Raw genomic sequence first — 18,965 nt, forward strand, 5'->3', positions numbered from 1 at the left:
CATAGGCAGATTCCAAGGAGCTAGAGAATTCTAATAAGGTGGTTTCAACCGTAAGGTTTTTTTAATAAAAACTTTACACATCAATAGGAAATTAGAGGATGATCTTCAAAACCATTGTGAAAATTGGAAATAGCAGCTAGTTGGACTTTAACTGTAGAAGCAGACACTTCTTGTTCAAAAACTGAAGCTAAAAATTCTATTTTTTTTTTCAACTGGTGCAGAGAAAGGAGTAAGACCATTATTGTGCGCTCAAAAAGAAATTCTTTCCATTTGCTGTGGTAAAGCTTCCTGGTGGAAAGTTTATGAGAAGCCAATAACATTTCCGGGACTGGAGGAGATACATTATTCCACCTGGCAGTTAATGGAATTGGAGGAACCAAGCTGTAAGCCTGAGGTTCTGAAGATTACGGTGCACCTTTCCTTGTGGTCAAGACAGAAGATTCAGAACTGCATCCAGAGTCTAAGAATGGTGAATTAGGTGAGGCCACAGAAATGGGAACCAGACTTGACGAGGCCAAAAGGGAGCAATGAGGATCACCTTGCTCTTCAACCTGATGGCTTTCTTTAAGAAGAAAGGAATCAGTGGAAATGAGGGAAGGCATAGAGCAGTCCAGAGGGCCAATTGTGAAGGACAGCATCTTTCAGGGACTCCCCCCTGAGGGGGGATTAGGGCAAAGTAGCTGCTGCACTTGTTATTCAAGGGAGAAGCAAATAGCTCACAGCAAGGCTGGCCCCAGCAGTGGAAAATCTCCTTTGCCACTCTGGGATTGAGAGACCACTCATGAGGCAGGAGGATGCATCTGCTCAGTTTATCCACTATCATGTCGAGCTCCCCATGATGTGCTTTGCTATCAGAAAACGGTTGGAGGATATCACCCATTGCCACACAGAGATTCTCAACACAGTGGTAAAACCTGGTTCCACCCTGTTTGCTGAAGTACCAGACTACTGACATTGTCTGACTGAATTGCAATCATTCCTAGAGAGAGGACAGCTTGGAAGGCTTGCACTGCTAAGAGCACTGCCTTCAGTTCCAGAATACTGATATGCAGATTGGCCTCCATCGGGGACCAAGCACCTTGGACTGTTCTGCCCAGATAATGCCCCCATCCCATCTGGGAGGCATCCATGGTCACTACAGCCTTGGGCTGAGGTTGAATGAAGGAATGGCCTAAAATAATTTTTTGTTTGGATTCCATCTACCAGGGTAAGTCTTTTTTGCATGACTGGTGATTAAAATTGGATGCATCACTGGATAGGTTAGGATGGACCACTGGGATGCCAGAAGCCATAGCAGCAGCCGCATGTGAAATCTTGCTAGTGGAACTAAGGTAGTGGTCGCTGCCATGGACTCTAAAGCTCTAAGCACCAGAACTGCAGGACCCTTATCGCTGGAGAAAATGTCTTGTACTTGGGATTTTATCTTCTGTAGCCAATGTAGAGGAAGGGAAGCTACACAAGAGATGGTATTCAGACGAGCCCCTATGAACTCTAGATCTGGAGTGGGACTTAGCTGTGATTTTTATTGATTCGCTGTAATGCTCAGACACGCGAACAGGTGCAGAATGAAATCTGTTGCTTGAAGCAGTAGATGCCTGGTGGGAGCAGTGATGAACCAGTCATCTAGATAAGCAAACACCCAGAATCCGTGCAGTCTCAAGTGAGCTGTTATTGCTGCCAAACACTTGAACACCATGGGGGCTGTGGTGAGGCCAAAGGGCAGCACTCTGAACTGAAAATGACTGGCTCCTAGCTGAAAGTGGAGGAACATTCTGGACCATTTATCCATTTTTATTTGGTAATACGTGTCTTGAATATCTATAGAGCACATCCAATCATTTTCCTCTAAAAAAAAGGAAGAATAGACTGAACTGTGACCATCTGGAATTTTGCTTGCTGAACACATTTGTTTACAAGACTGAGATCTTAAATGGGTCTCAAGTCTCCTGTTTTTTTTTTTTTTTGGCACCAAAAAGAACCTTGAGTAAAATCCGGATCCTATCTCTTCTGGTAGGACTTCTTGGATGGCTTTTTTCTAGCAGCTTTTGAATCTCTAAAGCTGCTTGACCCCTCTGATTTGGGTGGAACATTGGGGAGTCTTCATCTTGATATTAGAAAAAAAGTGAAGGGAATATGGTAATCTCTGGCAATGATCCTCTGTACCAAAGTACCCGAAGTTATTTGCCGCCAGGCTCTGCAGTGCAGAGAAAATCTTCCCCCGACTGCTTCCAGAGGTAAGCAACTGCCCCCCCCCTTTAAGAAGTTCTGGTAGGATTGCCCAGAGAAAGAATCGCTGGAACCCTGATTTGGCAGACCACCTCTGCTGCAGGGTCGGCATCTTCCATAAGAGCTCCCCCCTTTGTCCTGAAGGGAGCCACCACCACGTCTGTCCTGAAAAGGCCCTTGGGATTTTTTGAACCACATCTAATACACAAGCTCCTAAAATTAAATCCTTGCTCCCTCTCCTCAGACAACCTCCCTTCAGAATACCTAAAAATCACAGCAGATGCCATAGCTACCCTATTAGTATAATAAACAACAAATCTATTACAGAATCTGAAGTCCCTCAAATCTAGAAAAAAATTTATTGCAACACCCCTACACAAGGGTGGAAAAACCAATGAGCTGACAAACTACCAACCTATCTCCATTCTTTCACCTTTATCTAGAATACTGGAAAAGTGCATTTGTATGCAACTACTGAAGCATCTTACTGACTACAATCTCAATGCACCCACCCAACATGGTTTCCGCCCCCCAGGAAACAGAGCATCCACTGCACTCATATCCTTCCCAGATACTATGAACAAAGCCTTAGACTCTGGTCAGCTAATCTCAGTAATACTAATGGACTTATCTAAGGCCTTTGACACAATATCACGTCAACAATTAACTATATTAGGATGCTGTCCCATCAAGTCTAAAATGGTTTGCTAGCTACTTAACCAACAGAAAACAATGCATTAGATGGCAAAATAACCTATTACATTACCTGGAAAATAAAACCGGAGTCCCCCAGGACTCCATTCTTGGACCCCTACTTTTTGACATTTCTATTAACAATCTTCATACAGCCTCTCTTGAAATGAAGCTAATTCAATATGCTGAAGATTCCACCATTATCTCCTCCGCCAATAACTTCTATCTCCTAAAAATAACTCAAAATGCTTTCACCTCCACTGAAACCTGGAAAATGACTACTAAACTCCAAAAAGACCAAACTGTTAATGTTCACAACAAAACCGCTTCTCCATGATTTCAAAATACACTCACTAAATAATATAGAAACAGAAATAGTAACTCAACCAAAGTTACTGGGCATCACCACTGATGAACTCTCCTTTGAATGCTACATACTAAACACCATAAAAAACGCACACTAAGTTAGGTAAACTCTACAGGAACAAAATTCCTAGATAACCTTACCAAAAAAAAAAAACTCTTGCTATACTTACTTGCTCCCCTCTCTTTTGTATGGGGCCCTCTTCTTTACAAACCTCCACGTCTTTCAAAAACAAGCTTAAATCATGTTACTACAAAATTGCTAAATTTGCCACTGGCCTATCTTATCGCACATATCAATGCCAGGCCCTCATTGAATTAAATTGGCTTGATTTCCCCAATATCTTAATTATATGCCACTAACTCAAGCACATAAATTAATTCACAAGTCTGACAGCTGCCCAGCATTAAAAGATATCCTACAGCTCTACACCCCATCTAGAAATCTCCACTCATTAATAAACTACTCTTAGAAGTATACAAGTCTCATAAAAGAGCTGGTATAAACCTCTACTCTTTCTCTTAATACCCTACCCTAAATATCACCACCTTAGACTCCTTAAGGGCCTTCAAGCTCACCTTAAAAAATCACCTGTGCAACACACGTGTCTCTATTCCTCTCCCAAAGACTAACATAATACTTTTCCTATCTCTTCATCCCAAGTATAGTACCACCTGTCTCCCCATACCTTCGCCTTACTCATACTACCTTCCCATAATCCCTGGTGCAAACTCCTCCCCTAACCATCTACCCATTTTCTTTGCACCCTTTCTCCCCTAACTGATGACATATTACTCATCTCCACCAACCCCTACATCTCAAACTACATCTTTCCTATATTTTTCACATTCTCCTTACCTCTAAACATCTCTCATACTCCTTACCTAGCCTCTATACATCTCACTCTACTCTAGCCTACCTAGTCTCTAAACATCTCTCTCTTCTCTAGTCTACTATTCCATTCCTACCCTTTCTACATCTCCTTTATCACTGTATCCTCTCTCCCTCCATCTCAGTAATTCTACACAGAAAGCTACACCCCCTCACACTCTATAAACACGCAACTCATACCTGCAAGAACTTACCTATATTCCTACCGTTCACTTTATCACGTATCCCAGACAGACCCTAACCCCAAATTAATACTCTTTCATATCTAAGCCTTACCATGCCAATTTATCTTACATAATACTTTGAGACATCGTACAATTCTCATTTTTGATTGTAATATACTGAACCAAACTGTATGTGCAATGTCCATTTATCTTGTGTAATAATGCTTTAAGCTATTGAATTTCTTCTCATTTTTGATTATATGTTGAACTAAACTGTATCTGTAATGTATACTGCATATTGTCAAAAACTATTTTATGTGGAGTTTTTCTCCCTAGGCCTCCAGTGAAAATGGGTTTCTGATTCAGTTGGACTTCCCCAGTCAACAAATGTTAATAAATATACAAATAAATCTTCCTGCTCCTTTGATTCCTAGAGTAGGACCATTAGGAAGTAGAAAAACGTATGCCCACTGCAGATAGGGTCTTTCCATCTTTCTCGCACCTCGCTACAGTTTCTTTGACTTTGGGGAAAATAATAAGGAATATGAATAAAGGAAGGTCTGTCAAAGGGAGCATTGATGAAGGCAGACTTAAATGGCGTCGCAGACTCACACAAGCACATCCAGGCATGACGTCTTATGACAGTGCCTGAGCCTCCTGCCCTCATCATCCCTTCAGCTGCATCCACAATAAGCCTCGTGGATAGGTTGGAAATAGACTCCAGGGTGGCTAGCTGGGAGGTCACTTTACCCTGGACCTCCTCAGACATCTCCTACTAGGGTATCAGATAATTCCTTGATCAGATCCCTCTGGAGCCTAGTAAAAATGTGCCATAAAATACAGGCCTTAAAGCAAAGGTCAGTGATGCATACACCCACTTTCCATATCTGCCCATCACCCTGGACTCTGGATTAGGGGGATAAACAGTGGAATTCTCTTCAGCTAGTTCCTTTTTGGTGGCCACCACCACCACCATAGCATCTACCACTTGCCCCTTAGCCCAATGCTGGTGGTCTTCTGGAGCTGAGAGCATTCTGTCCGGTTTCCAGGGAATTGGCTCTACAGAGTCAGGAGCCTTCCAAGTCCACTGTGCAATCAAATTAATGAGATCAGCAGTAGGAGGTGGTCACCAAGAAGTAGATAGGTGAGCACCAATTGCCTGCAAGTACACAGACTCCTCAGAGGTAGGGTCTTTTGGCTTCCAGTTACCCCTCTGTTTCAGAATTTCTAGAACGTCTCCGAAGAAGACTTCTTCTGGGGTTGACAGGGGGGCACCCCATCATCAAAGTCCGTGTCTTCTGTGACAGATTCCTCAGGGGAATCCAAGTGTTTCCTCTTATATGTCTTTTACTGGGGTGGCTCTGCAGTGATAACCTCTGAGGACTCAGAACAGGAAGGGCCCTGTGCAGGTTATCTTGCAGTTTAGGTGCTCACTGCCCAGGTGTGGAGGTTGATGGCAGCTCTGGGCAAGAGGAAGTCCTGGGATAAAACTCCAACACGGAAGGGGCCAGATGATAGCCTGCAGAGACCAATGCAGTCTCCATTACATGGAAGGCAGGCCTCCCCAAAGAGGGATGGGAGCCTAGAACAGAGAAGTAGACTCTCAGAACAGAGGTCACACCCTGCTCCAAAAGACCTACCCCCAAAGCAGGAGCCAAAATACAGCACACATCAGCTGAGGTTCTGAGTGTCAAGGTTGCCTCCGAATAAAAAACTGGAGCCAATCTGGAACCCTCAAACCAGACTGTGGAGCTACGGTCCTGGGAGTCCATCAATTCCGAAGGAACAGAGGAAGTCATTGCAGATCCTGGAAATGAAGGGGAAAAAGCTGTTAGCACCACAGCAGCTGGAACCAAAGGGATCAGAGTCAAAAACCCTGAGCCCTCAGAGGGGGTTAGAGGAGGAAGATCTGGACAGTCCTGGGAGAAAGTCCAATCTCCAGAGGGGAGTGGCAGCTGGGATGAAACACAAAGACCCCTAGCCACTAGGAGCTGATCCACCAACCTCACAACTTCAACTTCAGTCAGACTCCTGGAGGAATGGACAGAGAAGCCTGAGGGGAGATTCTGGTCTGTCAAGAAAAGGACTTGGGAGCTGTCCCACAAAGGAGTCAACAGAGGGTGAATACCTTGTCCTGGGTGTAGTAATTATATTTGTTTCCGGCACCGAAGGTGGTTTCAATATTTCTGAAAGCATAGTAGGTGGAGTCTTTATCAACAGGGAAGCTGAAGTTGTCAGTACCGATGTGACTGGCACTGAGGTCTGTGGTGCTGTAGTAGATGGTGCAGAGGTAGTCTGTTCTGAGTTTTCTGACTTTAGCCTTTGGTTCTGCTAAAGCAGTGGGAGCTGAATGACTTATGCTTTTTCAGTGCTGGAGCCGTTGGGGACGCCGGCACAGAGTGACTTTTCTTAAGCCCAAGATCAGATTTTGAGTTGGATGCGTCAAACTTGGACAGAGCCTCCTCAAAAAAAGGACTTAGACCTTTCAATATTAATTTATTTTTTCTTTCAACTAAGGCCAGGTTACTGAAATCTTGGCAAATTGAACAGTCTTGTTGAAGATGAGCAGCGCCCAAACAATGCACACAGGCAGAATGGCCGTCAGAACTGGGCATCTTCCCATCCTCAATCCTGGCATTAAGGCCAGCAGTTCCTTTCGATTTATCCACCATGTGGACAGGCACAAAAAATGAAAGTCAACAGGCAACACACACGCACACAGAAGGAAAAGAAAACTACCATCAGTGGTAGGCCAAAATTACCTACAGAGGTAGAAAGAGAAATGTACTACCAATAATGGTAAGGAAATACCACTGTAAGGTAAAAAAACACAACTCACTCAACAAAGAAAGGTAAGAGAAAACTAGAAGGAAAAACAAGGTGGGTAGTAGTAGTAGTACGGATAGAGAATGTATATGCATATATAATATTAAACAAGAAAAAAAAAAAACTATGAAAATTTCACTTAGCTTGTGAGAGAATCTGGCTGATGCATCTTGCGACAACAGGGGCACACAAGATCTGAGGTCATCTGTAAAGGGGTACTGTGAGCAGAGACTTTGCTCGAGACTTTTTGGCTCATCCGAGCTGTGTAACTGCAGAGCCGATTCAGAGGATCGGAACAGCGTCCCCAAAAGGTCAATGATAAATGAAGATTGACAACATCAGACTATTCTATTATGGCAACTAAAAATATGTGAGAAGAGATTAAAAATGGAATCCCCTGTCTATGGACAGGGGTAGTAGGATAAAAGCAATAAAAATATTTTCAGTCCCTTTAGCTTTAGATAAAGGTCGGGCATAGTTTTATCAACCAAAGGAGAAGTTGTGGAGATTAATAGAGTTGAATGATTTTATCTGGAATGGAAGGGGGCAAGAGTCAAGTGGGAAACAATGATGCTTTTGACAGAACAAGGAGGTTTAGGATTACCTGATTTGAATGGATACTTTAGAGCTACACAGTTAAAGCTCTTTTACATAACACAAGCAAAGCAAAAATCCACAATTCAAGGTGGAGAGATAACGTAGGGAAGAAATTCAAGAAATAAGGAAAGTGTGGTATTTTGGATGCAGATCTTTAAGAAGAAAAACAACAGTCATACAGATTAACTCAAAGTAGCAGAAAGTATTCTAAGAGCTAAGCCAACATGCAAATAGAGAAAGGAGATTCTGACAATAGGGCACAGACAATATGTAAGAGAGGGCTGGAATTCACTGGAGGAAACTGGCAAAAGAACCAAATACTGGAGCGGGAAAGGTAATAGAATGGGAAGAGGCCAAGAAGACATTTAGACTGCAGGCTAAACACTGCTTTCCCTAGCAGGGATTGATATCAGGGTCTAAGCAAAGAGAAAGGGACAGGGAAAGCCTCAGTGAAAGACCTGCACTGGTAGAGTTTTTAGTTGAATCTAGAACAGAAGCTGTCATTAAAAAAGGGATTAGTAGTAGGGTACATAAAAAACTGTACAATAACTAAAGGAATCAATCGGAGGAGCTTAGAAAATATTGGGAAGACAGACTGAATAAGCAATTCACAAAAACATTGGGAGGAAATATGTATGGTCTCCAAATAAGGAACAAGGTTTATAAGATTAAGGATTTTTGCTTGAAACTGTTTGCATAGGTAGTTTTATACTCCAAGCAGACTCCAAAGATTTTTTTTCCTCAGGTAAATGGCAAATGGTGGAGGTGTGATGGGGACAAAAGAGGTGACTAAGAAGTTGGCATAATGGTTAAGGTATTTACCTTAAAGACAAAAGGTGCAAGGTTTGATTCTCATATACGGTATTTGGCTTGGCCTAAAATAGCCCACAAGAGCAGTTAGCATAGTACTAATCTATGAACCGGGTTTTGGGAGAGTAATGAGTTGACAGTATTTAAAAATTCCCGACAAATTACTGTGTCAGAAATGTTGTGTGATCAAATGGACATTAACGATTTTTTTTTTTTGTTTTTTGAGCTGGGATACAGTATCTGAACCACCTAGACACACAGTAAGGCCTTTTTAAGTTAAATTCTGGTCGCTGCCAAAAAAAAAAACAATTACTAGAAAATGGAAATCAAAATCTAAACCAACCGTATCTTAAGTAGTGAATATTGTAACAAAAATAAAAGAAATGTAAATTCGATCTTTATCAAAGGGTAGAAGAAAATTACATAGAAAAAAATGGAAATTGTGGAAACGACACCTGCAGAAAAATGTTTTGGAGGAGTAATGAGGCTTAAGGCAAGACAGAAATGACCAATTTATGAAATTTTGGATTGATTATGTTGAACAAAAGAATATATGTGATGTATGTCTAACAGCAAACAAGTTAATATGGTCAGTTTTATTTTACATTTGTTGACTGGGCTTGTCCAGCTGGATATATGTCCATTTTCAGTAGAGGCCCGGGGAGAAAAGCTCCGCTACAGATAATAGTAATATATAATGATTGAAAATAAATCAAAGAGCAACAATACAGCTCACAGGAGGAAACCAAAATACCTTTATTTAGCGCTTTCATCAGCTTTCAGCAAATGACTTCATCAGAATACAAAGGACACACTAAACTACTTGTTTAAATATACTTCAATGACATGACTTACATTAATTGAATAATTGATAACTGTTAAAAAATGTATTTTTTAAAACATACATATAACCTCTATTAAAACCTGAGGGCAGCAGAAGAAATTTCCTTTCCTAAACACATCCCTAATAGCAGCACTCTAAGCAATTAAAGCTATATTTTCCAAAAATTAGTTTGTGATTCTTTCAAAAAAACCCAACCAAGCAAATAGTAAAATAAAGTTTACATAAATACATAACATTGCGTTACCTCTTAAAACACCATAAAAATGACAAATTTAACTTAAAAAGCTTAAATGTTAAAGTAAGCAATATTTATTACATATGAAATTCAGCTTTTAATTTGAGATAACTAGAAATGGAAACAGTTTCATTGAGCCCAGGGGGCTATGTGGCATTGCATCAGAGCTGCCACATTAATTCACGATATTCAAGAAAAATATCAGATGGACACCCCGTCATTATTACCAGCCTGCTCTCAGGCACTAAACTTGAACCGATGGCCAGGGTGTTCCTTGATATGTTTATAAAAAGCGTTATTGTCATTGTTCTTCCTAATGTCATACAAATGTCGGTATATTCGCTTATTGAGACTATTAATAGTTTTTCCAATATAGAAACTGTTACACTGTTGACAAATAGCTATATATATATCAAACATCTGCTAAGACAATTAAACCTTTACTTCAGGACTACCCTGCCAAACCCCTGCATGTACAGGGACTTGTTCTCCAGAATATAGGGTCATTGGTAGCAATGCCCACTTTTCCTCATCCTACCTTTAACAACACTAGTTACCTTAGTTTCAAGAAGGATTTTTAGTGACTTATCCTTCTTGTATACAACCACCGGATGGTCAAAAAATGGGCTAAAAGTACCATGGAGTGTTGAAATGATTTCCTGGTATTATTAGAACTATCTACCATGCCACTGAGATCATTGTTGAGTGACTTCCCCAAAAGAGGTAGAAAATTCCCATCCATTCTCTTTGTAATAACTTCCTTAAGTATAGGTTCTAGTAAATATCTGGGATAACCTCGTCCTAATAGCATGTTCTCTAGAATCTCAATTTCCTTCAGAAAAAATTCCTCTTCACTAACCATCCTTGCCAACCTAACTCCTTGACCCTTCACCAAAGATCTCTTTTGGTGCATTGGGTGGGCACTAGAAAAGTGCAGCAGTGTATTGGAGTAGGTTGGCTTCCTATACAATGTGGAAGTAAACCTATGGCTAACTTTATCCTTACAAATAGTAATATCTAAAAAGTGAATACTATCATCATTAATGTCCATTGTAAATTGTAAAGAATGTGTACTTGTATTCAAAAATTCAAGAAAATCATGTAATAGTTCATAGGTCCCTTCCCACAGGATGAGAATATCATCCAAATGACGTCCATAGAATTTACAACATTTGAATAGTTCAGATGCAAAAATCATGGAAGTTTCCCATTCGGTAAGGACAATGTTAGCAAACAGGGACGCACATGATGCCCGCATGGCTACCCCTTTCTGTTTAAAATGTTGCCCCTCAAAGAGAATAAAGTTATTTTTAAGTATCAAATCCATAACAGTTTGAAACATCAATATTCTGGAATGTGTAAAACCAGAACACTTGCATAGAAAGTCATAAAACATATTAATACCGTCATCATGTGGGATGACAGTAAATAAACCCCTGACATCTATTGGATCAAAAATAAGATGTTCATTGTATAGATCTTATTGGATTTTCTTAAGACAATCCCATGAATCCTGTAGTATATGTGGGAATTGTTTTAGTACATCTTTCAGACTCAAGTCACTGTACTTATCCACAGAAAATGCCTGATACCTTAGCATCTACTATAGGCCTTAAAGGGGGGGGGGGGTCAGTGGTAGACTTATGGATCTTGGGTATACCAAAAATCGTAGGGATATGTGGACTTTCTTGTTGCATATAGTTTAACTCAGCTAGTGTTATTTGATTATCCAGTAGTAAATCCGTGTTATATCTATAGGTCTGTATGCAATATTAAGATGGTTGATGTTTCTTCATATGTATCACTGTATAAATGTACAAGCATATTTTGTGTATAAACCTCTTGATCCATATCTACCAACTGTCCCCCCTTATTTGGTTTCATTAACCTAATACTTTTATCACCCACTATATTGAAAAGTAAACTCTGTTCCTCATCAGTGAGGTTATTAGTAAATGAGTTGTTTTTCAAAAAAAATCTCCCTGATCTGTGATATACAGAGAGACTCATAAATCTGTAATACAGGATGCAGGGGTGGGTTGAATGTACTAGTTTTTCTACATAATTCAACCAGTCCAAACTGTACGTTGTTGTCAAAATAAAGCCCAAGATTGAGTTTCCTTACAAAAAGCTTCAGTTCAAGTACAGAACTTTCTACTTTTGGTCTTCTCATAGGGACAAAATTCAAACCTCTTTGAAAAAGTTCTGCCCATTCCTGCGTAATGGTAACTGTACTGAAATTGTAAATTTTAAAATCACTTCTTACATTAATAGTCTTGTTTTCATCATTAATAACTTCATTATCACTATCTGCCTTCTCACTGATCCCCTCATCCCCCTGCCCCATTGGGATCTCCCTCTCTGTGGGTAGGGATCCTGGTAGTTCATATAGTCCGTTCTCTGTGCTGTTGTTGTTGTTGTACTGCCTTCTCCCTACCTCTGTTCACTCGGTTGCCTCTGATTGAGAAGGTGTTCGGACCTCCTTAGAGGTTCTCCTAAAGGGGCACCCTGTTCATTGTTAAAAGCTTCACCCACATCATCATTTACATCTTCGACATGAGATATAACATTATCTATTACATTTTGATAAGCGCCCCTATTAAAATTATTAGGGAGGGGGTATGCAGTCTACACGGTCTCTGTTAAGCTTTTTAACTTTCTTGTTCTTAATCGATAATATAACCTTGAATATTGACAAAAACTGCCTTATATTCATTAATTTTAGAATTAAAGCATAAATCTGCTGTTATTCTATCATTTAAAGCATCAACATGACATTTAAATGCATTCATTTTCTTATCATTGTCCCTTACCAGCAATTCACGTAGTTTGCAACCATGTCTATTAAACGCAGTTACTACGTCCTTGTATAGTTCAGATCCATTGGCCAACCCTGTGGGAAACTTCCATGTGCGTAGGCCCTTAGGAACTTGTTCTCTGCGCATTCTCTTAAGTAGCTGTTCTCATCTGCAGTTTGAGTAGCTTTAATACCTCTTGTTCGAAATTAAAGATCTGTTGATCCAAAGTTCCATAGTTCACTCGACTGTTAGATCACACAAAAACAGCTGCTACATTTTCCTGTATCCATTCCGTAAAAGAAAACGGCGTGTACATGTCCCCATGCTGGCCATCGCCATGACTGACAGTCCTAGGACCGCCTCCTCCTGCTGCCGACCCAATGGTGAGCCCAGGTTGTGAAATCTCTACAGTAACTGGGCTACCCTGCACAGGAGGTACAGAACTAGCTTGCGACCTGGTGTATTCAGTTGTAACACATTTTTAACATTCATCAATTATTCAATTAATGTAAGTCATGTTACTGAAGTATAAACAAGTAGTTTAGTGTGTCCTTTGTATTCTGATGAAGTCATTTGCTGACAGCTGACGAAAGTGCTAAATAAAGGTGTTTTGGTTTCCTCCTGTGAACCGTATTGCTCTTCTTTGATTTATTTTCAGTCAACTTGTTTGTGTTCGTGTTCTCTCTAATATATAATGATGTAAGTTTGCCAATGTCACAACTGATGATTAAAAAAGGTGTTAAAAAGGAGAAGACAATGGAGCAGGCGTCTTGAATTTTAGTGAAAAAGGCAACTGTTCAATGCCATTTTTATGCATCACTATAAACAAATATGAACACATTCCTTTTAGGTAGATCTAAAATCACACCAACATTATATATTTGCTATTAGTAACTTTTATTTTTAGTCTGAAGAGAAACGAGAACTACACCATGTTTCAGCTATTTGGCAAAAAGTTTCACTCTGTCGATTTACAAAGGCCATTCTTGCCTGAATTCCACCTTGCTTCAAATAAGAATCTCCCTCTACTCCTTCAAGATACCTTGATAAACCCACAAGTATGGAAGAGAATACCAAACATGGGTAAGCCTCTCAGAGTATGTAAAATATATACATTTTAATAAGATACAAAATGACAGAAAATACTAGGTTTTAACAGGAAAAAAATGACCTTGGATTTTATTTCACAAGAACATACCAAAAATATGACTCTGATACATATTACGTTGATCAGCTTGAAAAGATGAAACACAAGTATTTTATATAATACAATTGAGAAAATAACGACATCCAAAAGGCTACATTAGATTAGTGGTGGTATCTAGCAATAAAAAAGGACCATTTTTCTGTAACTGTACAAAACATTATTACACATTTTTTAAAATAATACACCATGACCCCCAGATACAAGATGCGCTCAGCCAGTCATTCTAGCTGTACAGACACAGAGACACACACACAGACACAGACACACACAGACAGACACACACAGACACTTCTTGCAATGCAGACTACTGCACATGAGTCTAGGGGGAGTAGTCATAAAGTCCAATGATAAAAAAGCTTCTGTATTCAGAAGAAATAAAAGGGATTTTTACTTGTGATGTGAATAACTCAGCAAAAACTTACTACAGCCCATTATTGTACTCAGTACTCAGAATACTGAGTGATTGTTCACCTCAGAACATCAGTAGAAAACTAATGTAACACAAAATGTCAGATTGGCAGTAAAAGTATGTGAACTAAAGCCAAGCATCCTCTTTTTGAAAGGCTGTGTCTTTGTCACATGAGATATCATTACAAAAATTTCAGCCAACAGGGTATTCATCTAAAAACACACTCAACAGCTTCTAGTGCAGCAAACTTCTAAATTTGACTTCACAGCTTTAGCTGCAATAAAGTGTGGCACTGTACCCATTATATGTTACCATCAACATTTTTCTTCTGGTAAAACACATATTTTACTTCTGACATAATGAAAACTTAGTATACATTCAGGAAATTAATTTTATCTGACCTTCTGTGTAGAGCTCAAACAGCCCAACCAAGCACAGTGAAAGACCAATATCAAGAGAGTTAAGCTTTGATAATACCCTGTATTCATTCTCTGTATTACTTCTTGCTAGGCAGGGGTCCAGGGAAGTAAATACTGTGGAAAGAAATAGCCAGGGAATTGTTATGGCTAGGCTTGTATAGGCCCTAGGGCCGATAGCCTAGTACCAACTTATGTTCTTTGTTTTGTATTTGTGTACACTTTTGTTTTGTATTTGTGTAAATTTGTATCAACTTCAATGGAGTTAGCTTTTATAATATCCTGAATTTTCTGTATTACTTCTTGCTGATTTTTGTTGTGTACTTCTGTACTTGGAGCTTTCCTCCCCAGGCCTCCTTTGAAAAAGGGCTCACCTTGGCCCAATAGACTTTCCCAGTTAACAAACTGCAAATAAATAAATAAATAAATAGATCTCTGAAAAACTAAATTCACCATCTTTACACAAAAGAGGTCATATGTCAGTTCTTTTGAAGGCCGCTCACATGAAAAAAATTCAGGGACTTCTACTAAGATGGTTGCATATGAAACACACAGAGATCCAGTGATATCTACTCCCAATATGGTTTGATTGTGAAAAAAAAAATCAGAAATATAATGACCACATGACTCATCAACAGATACTGCTTTCCCAAGTGAGCCTGTAACGGTCATTTGGATTCATACATCTGCCAACCAAAAACGATAAGCAAATTCTCTCTATACTCCTGACATCTCTGAGAACAGGAAAAAAAAATGCAGAGTAATGTATTTCTCCTTGCTGTTGTACGGCGCTCCACCCCCACATCCATTAATATTAAATTTAAATAGAAAAAAATAAATACAATAACAATGTGCTGTGGGGGCAGGGTGTTTTGCTACCACTGGCTATAGACCTTTGTGGTTTTCTGCCAGAAAAAAATGAATCAACATATCATAGTAGTGAATTTCAACCTGAAGATTTCAGACACCAAGCTTGGTCTCCACATCCCACTACACCACAGAAACGATCAATTTAATGTGATGCACTTCAGTCTATTTGCTTTTTGTCCACTAACTACCTCCCATAACTCTCAACCTTTGTCTCCAAAATGTGGAACAGCCAGTCAAAATGTGGACATAGGAACACGTACTAAGTAGGAAGTTCACAACATGGTTACTCATAGTTTCTTCTTACTTATTAAAAGGTTTTGATGAAATAATGGAGGACTCAGTATTATTTATCATGGCTATTTGGTAAACAAATGTCATAGCAAGAAAAAGGTGATAGATTTTTTCATTGCTGAACTGTGTGTGGAACTTGGAATCTTCAATGTTTCAAATGAGGAACGTTCCTCATAATGAGGTACAGTTAAGAGCTATGCTTCCTCTCCTCTCCATAACAAACTTGAGTCTTCTGATTATCACCTGTCATTCACTCAAAATGGTAAAAAATAGCCAAGGAAATGTATGCTGCTGCAGAGAGATGAATGTGCAACTATAGGGGAACTACACTTCTCAGTTGTCTGTAACTATGCAAAAAGTACATGCTTTCATCTCAAGTTTTTGCCTGGTCCATGGTTTTACCGTAAATCACTGAGGATTACAGACAAGTCAATAATGCCAGCCATTACAGTCCAATGGTCCAAACTGCTTAGAAAATGCATCTTGAAGCACAACCTGTTATTTTAGCTTCTTAAAGTGAAGTAATGCAATATTTAAAAAATATTCCTGTTTGAGTCTTTGCCCCCCCCCCCAATTATTTTTGGCTCCCCCAATTATTTTTGGCTATGTCCAGAATTATTTTTCTTTTCAAAACTCTCAATATGTCCAGAATTCTTGAGTAAAGAAGTTGAGAGGTATACAGCAGGAAATCATACCTCCCCACATGTTCCTGACTGCAGAAACATCTGAGTTTTCTCATCCCTCACTTCTTGTGCAGTTTTGAGAAACGCAGGTAATGTAGTGACTAACCAAAAAAAGAAAAAGGGAGCCTGGTTAAGGGGGCATGACAGACTTCAAATTAATGTGCTTTTTTTTCATTCTTGCATGGGGAACTGACTGATTAAGGACTTTTGTTTTAAAACAGAGCAAGTAAATGAAAAAAATAGTATTATATATTATACGTTTTTTTCTAGCACTTGCACTTGCAAATATGTATACTAAGTAGCATTTCTGCAGCTGCTCTTCATGCCTCCATGGAGAAAATCTGATAAAGAGAAACTAGAGACAGCGGTGGAAAGGGATTGGTTGAGGGGAAAAGAATAAGCAAGAACAGAGAAACTGACTAGTACATAATCTTCCTTGAAAACAATCAGGGGTTTTCCCAGGTGTGACAGCTTTAAAGATAATACAAAACCAGTTAGAATTGAAGTAAAGTTCTCTGCGTTTTTTTAAATGCAATGGGGATACCAATACAAACAGGTGCTTTTGTTTTTTTCTTGTTCACCCTTCTCTGTTTTCTTTGTTCTGTTTTGAGAAATGTAGGCACTGCCATGAAAAAAAATGAGGAGGGGAGAGCGGAAGGGTCTGGTTAAGAGAGTATAACAAAAGAAAAATCAATGTGCTTTTTCCCATGCTTGCTTAGGTAAATGACTGGGCAAAAACCCTAGGCGTTATCCAGTAACAACGTTTATTACAAAACATGTAAATAAAAAAGAATATTGAATACTGTAAGGCTTTTTTTCTGATAAACAAGGTATCCTTAGCAGTTTTGTCTCTGGTTTGCATGTCACTAGAAGACAATCTGATAAAGAAAAATGGCTTGGACAAAGTGTTTACTGAATGCATTCATGTGTTTTCTCAACTGGGAGTGTTGTATAGATATAAAAAATCAAATTGCACTTATTAATTGCACAGGCTGTACTATGCTTGTTAGCATGACTAACCATTATTTTTGGTTAACTTTAGCCTCTATGTGTACCTATCAACTTAGAACTTATGTTCTTATTAGGAAGCAAAAACGTCAGTACAGTAAACTCTGTTAACCGGCACCCATGGGGTTTGGTAGATGCCGGATAAAGAATAGTTGTGTAAAATCTTATCATAACCATAGATGTCCTTTCTCTTCCATGTTGCAGTACTCTAAGTGTGGGATTTCCTGCCCTCAGACGACTCGTACATCGGCTTCTATACAAAAGCTTCAACTTGGCTGTTGCAGTGTGCATGGGACGTCACACGTAGGACCATAAACCAGGAGCCTTAAATGTGACATCTGCACGCACAATCCACAGAACTTGAAGGCCACCAGGCAGAGAATAAGGCCCAGCAGGAGGGATGCCAGTTGTTTACATGTGTGTGACTTGCAGTCATACTGTAATGTAGGTAGTACAGGTAAGGAATAAGACCTGGGGGACTGGTGGGCGGGAAGGAATACTGCAACATGGAAGAGAAGGACATCTATGGTTATGGTAAGATTTTACACAACTATTCTATGACCTTCTATTCCTATGTTGCAGTATTCTAGGTGTGGGAGCGTACCACGGGTCTCTATCAGACTGTCGAATGCTGACAACTTCGAAGCTTCAAACTTCGAACTTGAAAGTTCAAAGTCTAAAAACGTCGAATGTCAAAAAAAAAATACTCAAAACCCAAAACAAAAAAAAAATGTTCTATGCAGGGGGGCAAGCTCCCCTGCACCCCCCACACCACCCACTACTTAAATATACCAACTCAGAGATCGCACTACAGTGCAGTAAAGGGAAATCTTCCCTTCCCGCACTCTATGGTGATCTCCGTTATACGTTTTGACATTTTTACACTTCGAACTTTCAAGTTTGAAGTTTAGTGCTTCGAACTTGTCAGCATTCGACATTATGATATAGACCCTGTACCACAGCTTAAGAAGATGAGAGGATGGTGGTAGATGAAGAGGGTTCTACACGACCCTGCAGGATTGCCCTGACGAATCCTGTCCTAGCTCTGGAAACTTGGTCCATTTTGTAAGGCTTGGTAAAGGTGTGGATAGTGGCCCAGGTGGCTGCTTCCAAGATGGATGCTGTGTCTAGGCCTTTCATGAAGGCCCTTGAGGAGGCCACAGCTCTAGTGGAATGGGCCTTGATTCCCCTTGGGGGTTCCTTTCCATGGTGAGAGTAGCAGAAGTAAATAGCTTTCCTGATCCAGCATGCAACTGTTTGCTTGGAGACTGCCTTGCCTAGGACTCTGGGGTGGAAAGAGACAAAGAGCTGGTTAGTCTTTCTGATGGCCTTGGTCTCGTCCACGTAAAATCTTAAGTTGTCTGTGCACATCCAGGAAGTGCAGTATCCCTTCCCCTTCGTTAATGGATGAGGGCAAAAAGGTAGGCAGATGAATGGATTGGTTAAGAGAGAGATCATTGACCACTTTAGGCATAAAGGAGGGGTTGGTTCGCAGGGACACACTGTCTTTGTGTAAGACGGTGTAGGGGAGATAGGCCATTAAAGCCTGCAATTCTGACACTTCTGGCCGAAATGATAGCCACCAGCAGGACCGTCTTCCATGTACAAATGTGTAAGGAGAAGGCCCAGCAGG

The 18,965-nt window shown here is 40.0% G+C and overlaps 1 protein-coding gene across 1 annotated transcript in view; it reads right to left on the reverse strand.

The window, feature by feature from the left end:
* The window catches only part of BTAF1 (B-TFIID TATA-box binding protein associated factor 1), a 3,603,226-nt gene that overhangs the window by 409,518 nt on the left and 3,174,743 nt on the right, over positions 1 to 18,965 (reverse strand). The gene's annotated exons all lie outside the window — the stretch shown is intronic.

The sequence above is a fragment of the Protopterus annectens genome, chromosome 14.part0 (assembly GCF_019279795.1).
Source record: "Protopterus annectens isolate FY-2018-M chromosome 14.part0, PAN1.0, whole genome shotgun sequence".
Classification (NCBI taxonomy): domain Eukaryota; kingdom Metazoa; phylum Chordata; order Ceratodontiformes; family Protopteridae; genus Protopterus; species Protopterus annectens.